Source organism: Somniosus microcephalus, chromosome 4, assembly GCF_052327205.1.
Source record: "Somniosus microcephalus isolate GS21.2 chromosome 4, FLI_Smic_1.0, whole genome shotgun sequence".
Lineage (NCBI taxonomy): Eukaryota > Metazoa > Chordata > Chondrichthyes > Squaliformes > Somniosidae > Somniosus > Somniosus microcephalus.
In genome coordinates this window covers 200,576,342-200,596,384 of record NC_140990.1, presented here as the reverse complement: position 1 = coordinate 200,596,384, position 20,043 = coordinate 200,576,342, and the positions used below count along the sequence as shown (strand labels likewise).

The 20,043-nt window shown below is 43.4% G+C and overlaps 1 protein-coding gene across 4 annotated transcripts in view; it reads right to left on the bottom strand.

The window, feature by feature from the left end:
- Positions 1-18,826, bottom strand: part of LOC147120130 (melanophilin-like) — a 278,087-nt gene extending 259,261 nt beyond the window's left edge. Inside the window, exons 1-2 of one of the 4 annotated variants that reach the window (XM_085985695.1) lie at positions 18,469-18,826; positions 14,168-14,198 (exon numbers count right to left, since the gene is read on the bottom strand). The gene's annotated coding sequence lies outside the window, so the exon portion shown is untranslated. The remainder of the gene's footprint in view (positions 1-14,167; positions 14,199-18,468) is intronic. The other 3 variants (XM_085985693.1, XM_085985696.1, XM_085985694.1) reach the window with 3 other exon arrangements.
- Positions 18,827-20,043: the final 1,217 nt, after the last annotated feature.

Genomic DNA, 20,043 nt, shown 5'->3' with positions numbered 1-20,043 from the left:
ACGAGCCCACCCAAAATTTAACAATGAACCGAGACTGATTTGGTGGGCAGATAAGCAGGCCTCAGTTAGTATAAACTAAATACTTGTCTCCACAAGAAATCAGTTCGATGAGTTCGATAAGTACAGTTCAGCAGAAGGAGTTCAACAGAAACAGTTCAACCAGTTCGAGAAGAAAAGAGAGACCCATCGTTCAAGTTTAAAACACTATCGAAACTCGGCGGTTTCAGAAGCAAGCATCTGGAAGCAGTTCTCTCTCGAAGAAGTAGTAACACATCATCGGACACCTCGCGGCACCAAGGGCCCCATGAAACCAAATATTACCAGAAGCCAACCAGGTAATACTGGGCCACCGCGACCAACAAGAAACCAACGCAGAAGAAACCAAAGATCTGCAAGTTTTTCCACTCTACAAACTATTCCTGCGTTTGGTGAGCATTATCCCTGGTCCTTTACAGTCCAACTTAGCTAGTAAGGTGGGATTGGGAGGGGCGAGGTATTTGTCTACTGTAATTTTTCCCTCGTGTATGTTGAAGTGATTCCCCATTTTATTAGAGTGTTAAGATTATTGTATTGTATTTTTCCTTCTCAAATAAAAACCAAAGTTCTTGTATCAAATTCAGTTGTTTGCTGCAATTTCATTACAACCCCCAAATAAGTCCAGGTCTAGAACCAAGGGAGTGGGAGCAATTCGAACCGTTCATAAGTCAGAGGCGAAGCTGACCCACACACCACCCCTTACACTAAGCTCTGGAATTCCCTGCCGAAAACCCTACACCTCTCTTTCCTCCTTTAAGATGCTCCTTAAAACCTACTACTTTGACCAAGCTTTTGTTCATCTGCCCTAATAGCTCCTTATATGGCCTGGTGTCAAATTTTGTTTTATAACGCACCTGTGAAGCGCCTTGAGATGTTTTACTACGTTAAAGGCGCTATATAAATACAAGTTGTTGCTAGTACTTCAGTGTAGTACTGAGGGAGTGCTGCATTGTCGGAGTTGCCGTCATTTGGATGAGACGTTAAACCGAGGCCCCATCTGCCCTCTCATGTGGACGTAAAAGATCCCATGGCACTAATTTGAAGAAGAGCAGGGGATTCCTGGCCAATATTTATACCTCAAGCAGCATCTTTACAATAACAGATTACAGTATCTGGTCATTATCACATTGCTGTTTGTGGGTTCTTGCTGTGCGTGAATTGGCTGTTGCATTTCCTACATTATAACAGTGAATCCAATTCAAAAGTACTTCATTGGCTGTAATACGCTTGGGACAAAAAAAACAACAACTTGTATTTATATAGTGCCTTTAACGTAGTAAAACGTCCCAAGGTGCTGCACAGGAGTATTTTAAGGCAAAAAATTTGACACCAAGCCACTTAAGGATTAATTAGGGCAAGTGACCAAAAAGTTTGGTCAAAGAGGTAGGTTTTAAGGAGCGTCTTAAAGGAGGAAAGAGAGGTAGTGAGGCGGAAAGGTTTAGGCCGGGAATTCCAGAGCTTAGGGCCGAGGCAACAGAAGGTACAGGCACCAATGGTTGAGCTATTATAATCAGGGATGCTCAAGAGGACAGAATTAGAGGAGCGCAGATATCTCGGGGGGTTGTGGGGCTGGAGGAGATTACAGAGAGAGGGAGGGGCGAGGCCATGGAGGGATTTGAAATCGAGGCGCTGCTTAACCGGGAGCCAATGTAGGTCAGCGAGCACAGGGGTGATGGGTGAACGGGACTTGGTGCTAGTTAGGACATGGGCAGCCAAGCTTTGGATGACCTCAAGTTTACGTTGAGTAGAATGTGGGAGGCCAACCAGGAGTGCGTTGGAATAGTCAAGTTTAGAGGTAATAAAGGCATGGATGAGGAGTTCAGCAGCGGATGAGCTGAGGCAAGGGCGGAGACGGGCAATGTTATGCAGGTGGAAATAGGCGGTCTTTGTTATGGTGTGGATATGTGGTCGGAAGCTCACTTCAGGGTCAAATATGACACTGTAGCGGTTCGTGTAGATCGCCACTAAATAAGAGAGTTTGACTTCGACAAACTATTAACAAGTTGTTTATTTACAGGAACAGACTAATTACATCAGGTAAGATGGCTGACTGTAGGAGCACCGTGGTATAGGTCTTGTCCCAGCGGGGACTCCACGAGGACTGAGTTCGCAGTCCTGTGGGGAGCGTGATGACGTCATCGCGTTGGTGTTGTGACGTCATCACGCCGTTCGCATTTCCCGTGCTTAGGGCGTCACGTGATGCGTGTCGTTGCGTCGCTGGCCATTGAGGCCGAAGTCGGGAGGTCGGGCTGTGCCGGTGCTTGCCGCGGGAGCGGAAGATCGCGTCGCTCCCGTCGGCTGGCCGTTGAGGCCGAAGACGCCAGGCCGGGCTGTGCCAGCGCACGCACATCACGTCGTACGTGACGTGATGTCAGCGCGCTAGGGCGCATCTTAAAGGGGCAATGGCTCCAACAGGTAAGTTAAAAAGGCAACGGCCCCAAAAGGTAAGTTAAAGGGAATTATGTGTCTTTATATAAGGTACAACCGGTGGTACCGCCACAACACCAAGTTTGCGAACAGTGTGGTTCAGCCTCAGACAGATGTTCGGGAGAGGGATGGAGTCAGTGGCTAGGGAACGAAGTTTGTGGCGGGGACTGATAACAATGGCTTCGGTCTTCCCAATATTTAATTGGAGAAAATTTTTGATCATCCAGAACTGTCGGACAAGCAGTCTGACAATTTAGAGACCGTGGAGGGGTCAAGAGAAGAAGTAGTGAGGTAGAGCTGGGTGTCGTCAGCATACATGTGGAAACTGACGCTGTGTTTTCGGATGATGTCGCCAGGGGCAACGTGTAGATGAGAAGTAGGAGGGGACCAAGGATAGATCCTTGGGGGCACCAGAGGTAATGATGCGGGAGCGGAAAGAGAAGCCATTGCAAGTGATTCTCTGGCTACAATTAGATAGATAAGAATGGAACCATGCGAGTGCAGTCCCACCCAGCTGGACGATGGTGGAGAGGCGTTGGAGAAGGACGGAATGGTCAACCATGTCAAAGACTGCAGACAAGTCAAGAAGGACAAGGAGGGATAGTTTACCTTTGTCACAGTCACAAAGGATGTCATCTGAGGTCATGAAAGGTGCTGTATAAATGTAAGTTCTTTCTTTACAATTAAATAAGAATGGAGATCCAGCAGCGCGGCCAATGGCCACAGGTGAAAGGAAATGATCAGCAAACGGTCCCTGGCCTATATGAGTAACTCTGCTGTAGCCCAACATTCCAGAAAAGGCCCTTATAGGATTATTGTCAGTTTGGTGGTGTTTAAGGCTGTTTGTGTTGCAACGGTGAGATTTCAAGAATTTATGAGGAAAACTAACAAACCTTGTAGAAGTTGAAGAACGTTCTTGATAGTGTTTCAAATATAAATGAAAAAAATGAGTTCTGTGCTGTGCAGAATCTGGGGCAGTCCTGTCAAAGTTACCATGGTACAGATATTGTGTAAATATTGAAGCAAAGTTCCTTGAAGTGAGGGATTGTGTGGTGTAGTAAGTCACTACACAGTCCTTTCACTTCTGGGACCTGCGTTTGAAACCGGTCTAAGCTGATGGGATGAAAGTCTCCTTTCTCTAGTGAAATGAGTTTGGCCAATTTCAACCGGTTACTCATGGACGTGAGCTCCTAGCACAAAACTGCCCTTAATTTAGCATTCTCATTAACAGAGGCGATAAGGATTGCTGATTGTGCAAAATAAAAGTGTTGCACTGGTGCAGTAAGGAGCACTATTCAGAGGCTAGGGCTAAGGCACTGTTTGGGGTAGAGTTCAGGATGCTTTACTATGCAGCTGGTTGCACTCTTCTTGCATGGGAGTTGTTGACATTTGCTGTCTGCAATAGAAAAATGTGTCATTCCCTAAAAGTAACATCCCTCATCGGCTAGGACAAAAAGGGCTATTTGAAGTATCAGTAACGCACTAGTCTTCAACTCAGAAGGACATCATTCAAATCCCAGTCTTCAAACCTGCCCGTTCTCAGTGGGTTGGTTTCAGCTGCTCCCAGCTTGTGCTACAGTGCAAGGCTACATCTCGCCATCTGGTTGAGTATCCTGGGAGGCTGGAAACACTGGCAAGACAAGTAATGACCAACAAACTCACAATTCCCCTAGGGTGGAGCAACAATGGAAAAACAATCCTATCTTAGCGTCTGGCTGAAGGAAGAAGTTACTAAGTGGGAGTGAAATATCTCAGGATGAGTCATCATTTCCCCAATGCGGTACAACACTTACTCACCAATAACCTGGTCACTCATGCTGTTTCAGTTCCACCACATCCAGTCAGCTCCAGACCTCATCACAGCCTTGATCCAGACAAGGACACAAAAACTGAATGCTAGAGAAAAAGTGAGTAGCTGCCCTCCATATCAAGATAGCAGTTGGCTGAGTATTTATTGGCTAACTGACAGGAAACATAGTCAGGATAAATGGGTCATTTTCAGGTTGGCAAACTCTAACTAGTGGGGTGCCACAAGGATCAGTGCTGGGGACTCATTTATTTACAATCTATATTAATGACTTGGATGAAGGAATTGAGTAGCCTAATTTGCTGATGATACAAAGATAGGTGGGAAAGCAAGTTGTGAGGAGGACACAAATAATCTGCAAAGGGATATAGATAAATTAAGTGAGTGGACAAAAATTTGGCAGATAGCGAAAAAGTGAGGTTATCCATTTTGGTAGGAAGAATAAAAAAGCAAATTATTATTTAAATGGAGAGAGACTACATAATGCTGCGGTACAGAGGGATCTGGTACATGAAACAAAAAAGATTAGCATGCACGTACAGCAAGTAATTAGGAAGGCAAATGGAATGTTGGCCTTTATTGTAAGGGGGATGGAGTATAAAAGTATAAAAGTCTTGCTACAACTCTACAGGGTGTTGGTGCGACCACACCTGGAGTACTGCATACAGTTTTGGTCTCCTTATTTAAGGAGGGATATACTTGTATTGGAGGCAGTTTAGAGAAGGTTCACTAGATTGATTCCTGAGATGAAAGGGTTGCCTTATGAAGAAAGGTTGAGTAGATTGGGCCTATACTCATTGGAGTTTAGAAGAATGAGAGGTGATCTTAGATTTTGAGGAGGATTGACAGGGTGGATGCTGAGAGGATGTTTCCCCTCATGGGGGAATCTAGAACTAGGGGGCATAGTTTCAGAATAAGGGGTTACCCATTTAAAATGGAGATGAGGAGGAATTTCTTCTCTCAGAGGGTCGTGAATCTTTGGAATTCTCTACCCCAAAGAGCTGTGGAGGCTGGGTCATTGAATATATTTAAGGTGGAGAGACAGATTTTTGAACTATAGGTGAGTCAAGGGTTATGGGGAGCAGGCAGGAACATGGAGGTGAGGCCAAGATCAGATCAGCCATGATCTTATTGAATGGCGGAGCAGGCTCGAGGGGCCAAATTGCCTACACCTGCTCCTATTTCTTATGTTCTTATATCAAGGAGTCTAGCAAAACTGTGATCAGTGGAGGTCAAAGGGAAACCCTTGCAGTGTCTGGAGTCATATCACACACAAAGGAAAATGGTTGTGGTTTTCAGAGGCCCATCATTACAGCCCCAGGACATCACCAGAGGAGTTCCTCAGGGAAGTGTCCTTGGCCCAACCATTTTCAGCTGCTACATCAATGACCTTCCCTCTGTCAAAAAGTGAGGAGTGGGATGTCTTGAGATTTCCACATTATTTAGTTCCAATCACAACTCCTCTGATAATGAAGCAGCTATGCCAGCCTAAAACTGTGGTACCATCCAGGCTTGAATTAATTAGTGGCAGGCAACAAATGGGCCACATGTGTCAATTAATGACCATTTCAAACAGAAAAGCCAGCCATCTCCCCTTGACCTACAACAGCATCACCAATGTTGAGTCTCCCACCATCAACATATTGGAGGTTACCATCAGCATACTGGAGGTTACCAATGACCAGCAGCTTAACTGGATCAGCCATTTCAACACTGTGTTACAATAGCAGGGCAGAGGCTGGGTCCTCTGCGGCAAATGGCTCACCTCTTAACCCTTCAAAGCCTCTCTACCATCTACAAGGCTCAACTTACCACTTGCCTGGATGGGTGCAGCTCCACTAACACTCAGGAAGCTTGACAACACCCATGATATAGCAATTCTCTTGCTTGGCGACCATGCCACTATACTGAATACCCACCCCCCTCTATCTCCAGCGCACTGTGGTTGCAGAAGGTACAATCTGCAGGATGCACTGCAGCAATTCACCAAGGTTACTTCAGTACCACCTCCATCCCCTGAGACCTCTACCACTAAGAACAAGAGCAGTAGCATCATGGAAAATCAAGTTACACACCATCCCGACTCGGACACAGATTACCTTCTTTCATTATTGCTAAGTCAATATCCCAGAATTCTCAACTTAACATCATCATAGAAGTAACATCACCACAAAGACTTCAGCATTTCAAGAAGACCCACCAGTACGTTTTCAGGGCAATTAGGGATGGGCAAGTCCCACTAACCTGTCACGCCTGTCCTCACTGACCTACATTGGATCCTGAATGCCAAACATCTAAAAATTTTAAATGCTCATTCTCGTATTTAAATGCCTCCCTGGTGCCAGGGTCAAGGATGTCACTGAGCGGCTGCAGGACATTCTGAAGGGGGAGGGTGAACAGCCAGAGGTCATGGTCCATATCGGTACCAACGACATAGACAGAAAGAGAGACGAGGTCCTGCAAGCAGAATATAAGGAGCTAGGATATAAATTAAAAAGCAGGACCTCAAAGGCACTAATCTCAGGATTACTCCCAGTGCCAAGTGCTAGCGAGAGCAGAAATAGGAGAATAGACCAGATGAATGCTTGACTGGAGAGATGGTGTAGGAGGGAGGGATTTAAATTCCTGAGGCATTGGGACCGATTCTGGGGAAGGTGGGACCTGTACAAGCTGGATGGGTTACACCTCAGCAGAAACGGGACCAACATCCTCATGGGGGGGTTTGCTAGTGCTGTTGGGAAGGATTTAAACTAGTTTGTCAGGTGGCTGGGAACCTAAGTGTGGGCCCAGAACGGAGAGAAACATTGCTTGAAGTGCAAGTTAGAAAAGTAGTCAGCAAAACTAGTAGGGAGCAGAAACAAAGGCCAACAGTAAAGAGGGTCAAAGTGCAGAAAAATATTAAACAGGCAAAGTTAAAGGCACTTTATCTAAATGCACGTAGCATTCGCAACAAGGTGGATGAATTAATGGCACTAATAGAAGTAAATGGGTATGATGTAATTGCCATTACAGAGACATGGTTGCAGGGTAACCAAAGCTGGGAACTGAATGTTCCAGGGTACTCAACAGTTAGGAAGGACAGATAAAAAGGAAAAGGAGGTGGCGTAGCGCTGTTAATAAGGGATGAGATCGGTACGGTAGAGATAAAAGATCTTGGCTTGGCAGATCGTGATGTAGAACTGGAATCAGTTTGAGTGGAGCTAAGAAACAGCAAAGGGCGGAAAACATTGGTGGGAGTTGTGTATAGGCCACCAAACAGTAGTGGTAATGTAGGGCATAGTATCAATCAAGAGATTAGAAGTGCATGTAACAAAGGCAATACAGTAATCATGGGGGACTTTAATCTACATATTGACTGGGCAAATCAAATTACCACTCATGGTATGGAGGACAAATTCTTGGAATGCATGCGAGATGGTTTCCTGGATCAGTATGTGGAGGAACCAACCAGGGAACAGGCTATTCTGGATCTGGTACTGTGTAATGAGAAAGGGCTAATCAATAATCTTGTGGTAAAGGGGCCTTTAGGGACAAGTGAACATAATATGATTGAATTTTACATTAAGTTTGAGAGTGATGTAGTCCAACCTGAAACTAAAGTCTTCAATCTAAACAGAGGAAACTACAAGGGTATGAGGGACAAGTTGGCCATGGTAGATTGGGAGACTACACTAAAAGGTATGAAGGTGGACATACAATGGCTAACATTCAAGGAAATAATGCATAATTTGCAACAAACATATATTCCTCTAGGGCATAAAAACCCAAAAGGAAAAGTGATCCAACCATGGCTAACAAAAGAAATTAAAGCTAGTATTAAGTCAAAGGAGGAAGCTTACAAAGTTGTCAGAAAAAGCGGTCAGCCTGAGGATTGGGATCTTTTTAGAAATCAGCAAAGGGGGACCAAGAAATTGATAAAGAAAGGGAAAATGGAATATGAGCACAAGCTAGCAAAAAATATAAAAACGGATTGTAAAAGCTTCTATAGGTATGTGAAAAGGAAAAGACTGGCGAAGGTAAATGTAGGTCCTTTACAGTCAGAGATGGGAGAATTTATAATGGGGAATGAGGAAATGGCAGGGAAATTAAATAAATACTTTGTTTCTGTCTTCACGGAGGAAGACACAAAAAACCTCCCAGAAATATGAGAAAACCAAGGGTGTGATGAGAATGAGGAACTTAAAGAAATTATTATTAGTAAAAAAACAGTACTAGCAAAATTAATGGGACTAAAAGTCGATAAATCCCAAGGACCGGATGACCTACATCCTAGGGTTTTGAAAGAGGTGGCCATTGGAATAGTGGACGCATTGGTTGTCATCTTCCAAAATTCTATAGATTCTGGAATGGTTCCTGCAGATTAATAACAAATGTAACACCGCTATTTAAGAAAGGAGGGAGAGAGAAAAGGGGGAACTACAGACCTGCTAGCCTCACATCAGTAGTTGGGAAAATGCTGGAATCTATTATAAAGGATGCAATAACTGGGCACTTAGAAACTAATAGTAAGATTGGGCAGAGTCAACATGGATTTATGAAAGGGAAATCCTGTTTTACAAACCGATTGAAGTTCTTTGAGGATGTAACTAGTGGAGTAGACAAAGGGGAACCGGTAGATGTGGTGTATCTGGATTTTCAGAAGGCCTTTGATAAGGTCCCACACAAGAGGTTGATGAACAAAATTAGGGCACATGGAATTGGGGGTAATATACTAGCATGGACTGAAAATTGGTTAACAGACAGAAAACAAAGAGCAGGGATAAACGGGTCTTTTTCAGGATGGCAGGCTGTGACTAGTGGGGTACCGCAAGGATCGGTGCTTGGGCCCCAGCTATTCACAATCTATATCAACGATTTGGATGAGGGGACTAAATGTAACATTTCCAAATTTGCTGATGATACAAAGCTAGGTGGCAGTGTCAGTTGCGAAGAGGATGTGAAGAGGCTTCAAGGGGATCTCGACAGGCTCAGTAAGTGGGCGAGAACATGGCATATGGAATATAATGTGGATAAATGTGAAGTTATCCACTTTGGTAGAAAAAACAGAAAGGCAGAGTATTTCCTAAATGGTGAAAGATTGGGGAATGCAGATGCTCAAAGGGACCTGGGTATCCTTGTACACGAGTCACTGAAAGTGAATGTGCAGGTGCAGCAAGCCATTAGGAAGGCAAATGGTATGCTGGCCTTCATTACAAGAGAATTTGAGTACGGGAGTAAAGAAGTCTTACTCCAATTATATAGGGCCTTGGTGAGACTACACCTGGAGTACTGTGTACAATTTTGGTCTCCTTACCTAAGGAAGGATATACTTGTCATAGAGGGAGTGCAACAAAGGTTCACGAGATTGATTCCTGGGATGGCAGGACTGTCGTATGAGAAGAGATTGAGTAAACTAGGCCTTTATTCTCTTGAATTCAGAAGAATGAGAGGGGGTCTCATTGAAGCATACAAAATTATTACAGGGCTTGATAGGATGGATGTTGGGAGAATGTTTCCCTTGGCTGGGGAGTCTAGAACCAGGGGCCACAGCCTCAAGATAAAGGGTAGGCCATTCAGGACTGAGATAAGAAGAAATTTCTTCACACAGAAGGTGGTAAATCTTTGGAATTCTCTATCCCAGAGGGCTGTGGAGGCTCAGTCATTGGGTATATTCAAAACAGAGGTCGATAGATTACTGACTAGTAAGGGCATCAAGGGATATGGCGATAGGGCCGGTGAATGGAGTTGAGGCAGAAGATCAGCCATGATCTCATTGAATGGCGGAGCAGGCTCGAAGGGCCGAATGGCCTACTCCTGCTCCTATTTATATGTTCTTATGGCTTTGCACCCCTTAGCTTTATAACCATTGCCCTACAATCACCCCCACCCCCCCCCGATTCTCCATTCCTCTGACTAAAGCCTCCTCTGCATCCCACCCTCCCTTCACCCCAATATTGGCAGCAGTGCCTTCAGCTGCCTAGGCCCCACTGTCTGGAATTCCCTCCCTAAAACTCTTTGCCTCTCCAGTTCCATCTCCTCCTTTAAGACCTTCCTTGAAACTCATCTCTTCAATCAAGCTTTTTTTCATCCCTCCTAATTTCTGCCACTTTGGCTTGGCGCCTGTTTTCCTTACTCCTGTGTGAAGTGCCTTGGGATGTTCTTATACATTAAAGGTGCTATATAAATTCAAGTTGTTGTTTTTGATGAGTAAATGCTTGAGAGGAAGAGCCAAAGGCCACAAGGGAACATTCCTACATACATTCAAGACTTTCCCCATATTCAGTTCTTCTGAACAGTGATCCTGGAGAAAATAAAGGTCCAAAGGTCCTCTATACTTGACTTCATGCCCTACTAGTTATGCCACTCTCCGCCTGATACCAATGGGCAGAGCATGCATCATCGGTAGCTCAAAATTGCATCAATGTCCAGTGCGTGCCATATGGGTGGGCACCTGAGTCGCTCTATATGAAGACCCTAACGGAAATGGTGGCAGCCATGGTGGGAGCAGGAATGGGTTGTTAGTGATGTACTGCCATTTTCGTCAAGTCATTGTTTCATTCCCGCCGGGCGATCAGGGCGAAGGATATGAAAAGTGGCATCTTCCAGTTTACACGCACTTTGGGTACTACGCATTAACCTCCATTAGGAACTGTGTTGGGTCTGTCACAAGCCCATTTCACTTAAAGCCCTTACATTCTGCTGAAAGAGAGAATAGCTTTTTCCTATTAGTCTTGGCTCAATTCAAAGTTAGATCACAGAGGGAAAAAGCACACTGTTCTTTCCCTTGGCTCAGTCGTAGCATTTCTGCCTTCTGAGTCAGAGATCATGTGTTCAAGACCCACTTCAGAGATTTGGGCACATAAATTAGGCTGACCATTAAGTGCAGTACATTGAGAGTGCTGCACTGTCGGAGGTGCCATCTTTCAGATGAGACATTACACTGAGGTCCTATCTGTCCTTTCAGGTGGATGTAAAAGATCCCATGGCACTATTCGAAGAGCAGGAGAGTTCGCCCAGTGTCCTGACCAATATTTATACCTCAACCAACGTCACTAAAACAGATTATCTGGCCAGGTCTCTCATGCTGTTTGTGGAACCCTCCTGTGCAGAAATTTACTGCTGCATTCCCTACATTAGAACAGTGACTACACTTCAAAAGTACTTCATTCGCTGTGAAGAGCTTTGGGACAACCTGATGTTGTGAAAGGTGGTATATAAATGCATGTTCTTTCTTTACCCTCTTTCATACCTAGTCCTGCAGTTGGAGAGTGCTCTGTGAAGTCAGGATAAGCTGTTTGAAGCGCAGCATTGTGCTTTTTATCACTGTACAGGACCAATATGACTGTCTGTGTGGAGTTTGCACATTCTCCCCGTGTTTGCGTGGGTTTCCTCCGGGTGCTCCGGTTTCCTCCCACAGTCCAAAGATGTGCGGGTTAGGTTGATTGGCTATGATAAATTGACCCTTAGTGTTAGGGGGATTAAATACGTGGGGTTACGGGGATAGGGTGGGATATGTGTTGGTGTAGGGGTTACGGGGATCGGGTGGGATATGTGTCGGTGCAGGCTCGATGGGCCGAAATGGCCTCTATCTGCACTGTGGGGTTTCTGTGATTTCTGTGAATATGCCCTCATTTCTAACTTGCTGCAATACGTTATTTAAAGTGATGAGCTATTTTATAAAATATACTTTCATTGTTTAAAATTGCCCCAGACTAAAAGCTTCAACACACACCACAGGACCATAAAATGGGCTTTCTATGATTAGTCTCTTTCTGTAAATATAACAATACTTCCTTCCAAATAGCTGCAGTGAATGACAAACAATGAATTCAGTCATGATGAAGAGCAGCAGTTTTCAATTTTTGAAAATGAAAACAGTGAACATGACTACCAGCTGACTTCTAAAATATTGTCAGGATTTAACTCCGCCTAGAATACAAACAGAAACATAAAGATACTCATTAATCATAAATCTTCAATATTATTTTCTTATAATCCCAATACTTTAAAGTAGGTTCAACCACCAGTGGTAAATTGGCAATGCTTGATGCATTCTGCACAACTGCTGCTCAGCACCAGATTAAATATTCAAAGTCACTGCCTACAGTGCTCTGGCAGTCATTAGGCCAGAAATATGGTAAGGAGACGGTAGGAATCCTGCTAAGGGTTAATTGGGGTTAAGTAGCAACAAGAGTTGCAACTCTCCAGATGCCACTGGAACATGTCTAGATATCTCTCCTAATGAGGATGGGGCTAGCAGTGGTGGGACACTTATACATGCCAACCGTCCGCTTTTTAACCCATGTGTCAACTTTTCAGCGTTTTGCAAGAAAAAACAGCTTTTTCCACTGGGACAGGAGATTGTAGATCAGTTAGGACCTAGGTGATTGGTCTGGGATAGGATAGGAGGAGCAGAATTTTTGAATGAGCTGGATTTTATGGAGGGTGGAGAATGGAGGATGGGAATCCAGCCAGGAAAGTATTGGAGTAATCAAGTTTGGGCATGACAAAGATGAGTAAGACGGTTTTAGCAGTGGACGGACTGAGGCAGGCGATGTTCTGGAGGTGGAAGTGGGTGTTTTTGGTGTGGAAGAGAGTACAAGGTTAAAAGCTCAGCTGGGATCGAACAGAGTGCCAAGGTTGTAACCAGTTTGGTATAGCCCGAGACAGTGGCCGCAGATGGAGATGGGGGTCAGTGATGGGAGCCAAAGACTATAACTGTGGTCTCCCCAATGTTTAGCTGAAGGAGGTTAAGATGCATCCAAGATCGGACGTTCCTTAAGCAGTCTGACAGCATAGAGGCAGTGGAAGGGTTGAGAGAGGTGGCAGAGAGTCACAGCTGCGTGTCGGTGTACACACAAAAGATGACCCCATGTGTGTGCATGCTGCTGCCAAGGGGCAACAAGTTCATGGAGGTAATGGAGGTGATTCAGGGTTGTGTTGAGATGTCAGTCTTTGTGGGGCTGTGTCACCTTCTGCTAATTTTCTAGGTTGGTATGTATGGACAATGCTTAAAAGGGTAATTTGACATTTCCACTCCAAGTACCTTTTCTACTCCCTGCCAGAAACCAATCATAAACAGCATCAAAATCACTTCACCTGCTGGCACTATTACTTTTAGATAGAAATGATTCACATGTGGATTGTACACTTGCTGCCTACAACAATAACTAGACAAAATCTTTTCAGGTACATAGATTCAGTTCCACATACCAAAGGAGTGGCTCACCGTACCTATATGTCGACACTTCCCTGTGCTTTGTAAGTGTAATCGGAAAATATGTTTAGGTTTTGTTTGCTAAGTATTTATTGGATGTAAATAGATGGAATTCAATAGGTAAACACAAGCCACCCTTTAGGAGTACACTAAAAAATTATTTGCCGATAGATACATTCATGCGAGAGCATGAGTCAACACAGTTCGACACCCGGAGCTGTGCATTTACCGTGATAACCGAGCAGATTAAAATTTTTGGGTCTGTTGTTAAATAAGGTTTTCTCTCCCTTGTTCAGGTTTTCTCCCATCCCTATGCCACATCACCAATATTGCTCTTTTGTGAGAAATGCCACATTGAAATGCTCCTCATGGCGGCCTCAAACCACGGTGTAGTTAGACCAATACCAGAAAAAGCTTGCATTTAGTGACCTTGACATCATGTTTTCCCTTTGTGTCGGCTGCACTGCTCTATGCTGCAGCTGGCACAATACTTGCCATTTATTCATCTTTTGTAGTTGAAACTTAGGCGACCTCCCATACTGCTGTTCTATTTCCTGCTAGCTGTAAAGAGCTAACCGTCCCTGCAACGCAGAAACACGAGAACAGCTTTTCGAAGTGGGGGGGGGGGGCACTCTGAAGTGAGAAATTAGGGGCAAATATAACAGTATTTTGCTTCAAACAGTCCACAAAATGTCACCAACCTGAAGGACAGTCTGGAAGAAGTTGCAGCACCTAAAAAGATAAGGCACGAACATTACTGTAAAGCTGCAGTAGCAGTTTTTTTTTTAAAGATGTAGGATTACATAGAATCTACAGCACAGAAACAGGCCATTTGGCCCAAGTGGTCTATGCCAGTGTTTATACTCCACACGAGCATCCTCCCACTCTAATTACTTCTTTCCACCTTGCCCCGTATCCCTCTATTCCTTTCTCCATGCATTAATCCTCCCTTTCATGTGCAAGGCACTGCATACAATGTACAGTGACTGATGCCAAAAGTGCAGTACTGATACAGGTAAATGTTAGCAAGGCTGTAGTAAGTAAGCTATAGAAGTAAAAAGTACAAGGTTATACAAATTACATTATACATGCCATGTTGGGGAAAAGAATGTACTTCAGCAAGGAATTTTCATGGGCTAAATGACCATTGCAGTCACCAATGTTCTAATGTTTAAAGGGAAAACTGAAAATGATCAGAGGTGGCAGCATGGGACAGGTGGTGAACCCTTCAAACCATAAACCATGAAAGCCTGATAAACATTGTAGGCCTGTCCAGCAGGGAGAACTTGAAAAGTGCAAGTTTGCTGGAGATTAAAGGAGAATGCAGAACTCCTAGGTGCCATGTCAGTTGGAAATTCTATGATTTGAATATGTTACAATAACATACAAAAATTGTGCACATGTGCATAAAAGGTAGAGGCAGAGGGAAATGATCTCATTTGGTTTGATTTCATGTAGCGGCTGGTAAGCCACTGCAACAATATTCTGGAGTCACGTGACAGAGGAATGTGATCTGGCGAGGTTGGATAAATTCAACACCCAGGTATATAGTGTTGCCTCCCACAAGTGACATCATGGAGTAAGAGTCATTGGCATTGCAGTCTGCCATTGATCATAATGTTACATAAGCATATAGTGGGAGCATAGCTCCTGAATGCACTCAATAATGCTACAGAGGCTATGGCATCCATATTCCCAAGAAGCAGTCATGGCCAGCCATAACTCACTTGGAAAATGATTACATGCAACTATGAAGGAAGGATTCTAAAACCCTTAGCAGATGCTCTGGGGTTAGTCACAGGCAAAGGTAGCAGGCCTTCTGTATCCCATGCACCTCACCACTTAGCTGGGCACCACATGCCAAAGCTACACCAACTTGGGGAGCACTTGGTATTAGAGCACACACACAACCATAATGGAGAAGTTCACAAGAGACAAACACAGCTGGAAAACATGAACCATATTCACCATTGGCACCGCACAATTAAATCAAGTGAACTTTTACTATACATCTTGCAGTCTTGTGATTCTTTCATTATACAGGAAGGAATCTATCAATTCTCCAAAAGGCAAACAAACGGCTGACTCCTGACTGCGCTCATGTGAATGTCACTAGAATTCTTTATTAAAACCCCATTGTCTTAAACTGATGTGATATGCAAGACATATCATTCTCTCCAGATGTTTTGTCTGAATCTAACCCACATTCCCAAAGCTTTGCATATTGTGGATTTAACCTGGTGAGCTGACTTTAATGTAACAGCAAAATCTTAATGTCATTAATCTGACATCTCTCCGAGGCCTAACAGTCAAAAACCTAACACGAAGAAAGAACTTGCATTTATATCGTGCCTTTCAACACCTTAGAACGTCCCAAAGTGTTTCTCAGCCAATGAAGTACTTTTGAAGAGCAGTCACTGTTATAATGTAGGGAAACACAGCAATCTGCCCACCGCAAGGTCCAACAAACATCAATGGATAAATTACCAGATAACTTTTAGCGATGTTGGTTAAGGGATAAATATTGGCTGGAACACTGGGAGAGCTCTCCTGGTCTTCTTTGGAAAGTGCCGTGGGATTTTTTACATTCAGCTAATAGGGCAGATGGGGCTTCAGTTTAACATTCTCCGAAACTCTCTCTCCGTACTATAGTGAATGGTCAGCTTGGATTATATGCTCAAGTCTCTGGAGTGGGGCTTGAACCCATGACCTTCCGGTTTAGAAGCCTATGCTAGCACTGAGCCAAAGCTGACACCAACAAATATGATAGTCTTGTGACTTTAATAATTATAAATATTTAACTTCTAAAAATATAATTTTATGCTGCTCTTATGTCCTGGCCAATATTTATCCCTCAATCAACAACACTAAAAACAGATTATCTGGTCATTATCACATTGCTGTTTGTAGGAGCTTGCTGAGCGCAAATTGGCTGCCACGTTTCCTACATTACAACAGTGACTACACTTCACAAAGTACTTCATTGGCTGTAAAGCGCTTTGGGATGTCCGGTGGTCATGAAAGGCGCTATATAAATGCAAGTCTTTCTTTTCTTTTGATAAATTTTTACTTTAAAAAGTTAACTTATATCTGGAGTAAGACCCTAGTGTCACCTTTAGTTTTGAGATTTTATGCTGATAATGTGTTTATATCCCTTGATGGATTCACCCCTCCCTATCTCTCTCAGTAGCCTTCTCAAGCACTACAACCCCACCCCGCCCCTTCCCACCCAAGCTGTCCATGCCTCTGAACTTGGTCTCTTGTGCATCCCACCCTTCATTTCACCACTGGCAACCATGCATTCATCTACCTAGTCCCCATGGTCTGGAATTCTCTCCGTAAAACCCTACGCTTCTCTACCCTCTTTCCACACCTCCTTAAAATCCACCTCTCTGACTAAATTTTTGGTCCTCCCTCTTAATATCTCCTACTCTGGCTCAGCGCCCTTTTCTATGATTATGCCTCTGTGATGCGTCTTGGGATGTTATTCTACACTAAAATGCTGTCGTTGTTTTAAGTTTTCCTGCCCAATGTACCGAAATTATGCTGACAATTAGCAATTGAGGTACAAAGAACAGTGATGGAGACAGACGATTGTCATCGTGATTTAGGAGCATTGGGCAGGCTCATATTAACACTCCCTTCCTCATAAAAATATCATAACCGTAATGTTACCAAATTAGACTGCAGCTCCAGGGCCCCGATGTGTGTTAAGATTAATATTTATAATTTGTTTCCTAAAAGTACCAGGACCAAAGTACTTGAGGGTAAATTTTTGTGTGGGAGTTGGTGTCCTCCCGCTTGTCCGCCGTAACTTTGACAGAAGAGCCACAGAAATCTGCGTTTCCGGTGTTCTTACACTGAAGTCATGGCTGATGAGCGGGAGAGGTCCTGCGGGAATTAACGCCTACACCTCTAATTTGTGGTTACGCTCCTGAATTTTCCTCTCTTAGTTCTGCCACGTTTCCAACAATACCACAGTGACTACACTTCAAAAGTACTTCATTGGCTGTAAAGCGCTTTGGGACATCCTGAGGTTGTGAAAGGCGCTATAGAAATGTCTACCTGCTAAATATTCAATGCTAATTTGAATTTGATGCAAATAGGAAGTTTATTTTTAATATGAATTGGATCTTACTGGTGAACTTGCAAACAATATTCAAAACCAGATCCCTTCAGATTTACCCCAAAAATACAGGCTTGAAATATCCCTAGTTATTTTTAATGGACACTGAAGATTTATTTTTTAAGCATTTAGTTCTTCTCAATTTCTTCTAAAATTTGAATTTGCATGTTCAACTTGGTGTCAAATAAATTACATTGAAAGATTTGACATTTAAGTTTGGAGGCCTTTGGTTGCCATAGAAACTGTCTTGAAGTAAAATCTGTAAACAGCAACACACCTACAAGCAACTTTGCAAACTCTTTACAATACTTGTATTTTTTTAAAGTTTTTTTAGCATTCTTTTGACGAGTAAGAAAACATTTTAACCCCTTCCTAACTTGCACCACACCGGATTCCCATCACACTCTGCAGTAAGAATTCTACGTGACATTGTAGATGCACATGCGACGATTTACTCTGATGTTTCGAGTGAAATTGTATCTGTGTCCTTTTAGAAACAGCAAGTCAAAAGAAAACTTCACAACACATTTTTACCACGCGCGGCACATATAAATAGAATTATTCCCACAATGTGTTTATTATGAATGAAAAATCAGACACTAGAATGCAAACAGAAACAAGAAAAGCCTTGCAGTTCGATTATTGCCATCAATTAATATCACTCGTTTTAACAAGATGCATTATCACTATATTAATACCATGCATTAACATCACTACATTTTAATAATACTCCATTTTGAATGATGCCACACTTTTAGAACAGTACATTTCAGTGTCAAATTTTAATACCATGCATTGTTAGCACTAAGTTTTAGTAACTGCAATATCCTGTTTCAATAACCTTCCCTATTTTAGTTTAATAATTCAATAGCTTACCAATGCAGGTCGCCACCAGGATGCAACTGAGTGGAAAGTCGGGATTTCCTTTTAAACTGAGATGAACTGTACTTAAGTTCAGGAGGTCTCAGTGTCGCTGACGAACTGCGCTACCTTAGCCCTGCGTCACTCCCTGAGCTCTCTGTCCCCGCACCGCACAATTACAGGTCACGGCTCATTGCAGAGCTTTATCTACTCGCCCCGCGGGGTCACAGCCTCTCCACACTCGCCGGGAAGAAATCATCACATGCAACTGAGGGAATGTTTCAAATGGGCATCTGACCACATGATGTTAAAGCAACAGACTGTGAGAAAGAATGAACAGACACTGCAGGTTAGTGCAAGTCTTTGTCAACTGCTTCAGGGTAACTCAGAGCTGGGAGTTTGATGTACACAGGGTAACTCAGTAAAACTAGTACTGCTGGGGGGACGGTTTAAACTAATTTGGCAGGGGGAGTGGAACCAGGAAATAGCAGAGAGGGGCAGAAATGAGATCAGAGGGCAGAGACATATAAACAGCGGCAAAATTAGGAATATCCCAAAAATTGCAGGGACCAGGATTGAGGAAAATAGCAAAAGTGAGGAAGGAGATATTAAATTGTATGTACGTCAATGTCCATAGTGTAACTAATAAGGTTGGTGAGCTGCAGACAGAAATTGCAACATGGGATTAATGGCTTCATTAACAGAGACATGGCTCAAGCAAAGCCAGGAATGGTTCTTGATATTCCTGGTTACCAAGGCGTGTAACAAAAATAGAGTTGTAATATGAGGAGACCCTAAATACCCTAATATAGACTGGGAAAAACATAGCGCATAGGGTGGGGAAGGAGAATATTTTCTGATATATGCACAGGAGAACTTTCTCAATCAATATGTCTCCAGTTCAACAAGGAAGGAAGCAGTGTTAGATCTGGTTCTGGGAAATGAAGTAGGACAAGTGGAGGATGTTACAGTAGGAGGTCCCCTAGCTAACAGTGACCACAACATAATTTAGTTTAAAGTTATTATGGAAAGAGACCAGAAAATATCAAAGGTAAAAATGCTCAACTGGGGAAGAGCTCATTTCAGTAATTTACGAAGGGATAGCGCACAGGTAGATTGGAAAAGGTGATTGCAGGGAAAAGCAGTAACGGAGCAATGGAAGGCATTCAGGGAAGAGATAGTTCAGGTACAAACTAGACATAGTCCTTTGAAGGGAAAAGGTAGAGCATCCAAAGCTAATGTGCCCTGGATGACAAAAGAATTAAAAGTTAAAATAAAACAGAAAAAGGAGGTTTATGGAGAACCAAGGGTCTAGTGAGAACGAGAAACTGAAAGAAATTAGTAAGGAAATAGTACTGGAAAAATTAATGGGACTGAAAGCCAATAAATCCCTTGGACCTGATGGCCTACATGCTAGGATTTTAAAAGAGATGGCTATAGAGACAGTGGATGCATTGGTTATCATCTTCCAAAATTCGCTAGATTCTGGAACGGTTCCCGCGGATTGGAAGGTAGCAAATGTAACTCCACTATTTAAGAAAGGAGGGGGAGAGAAAACGGGGAACTAAAGACCAGTTAGCCTGACATCAG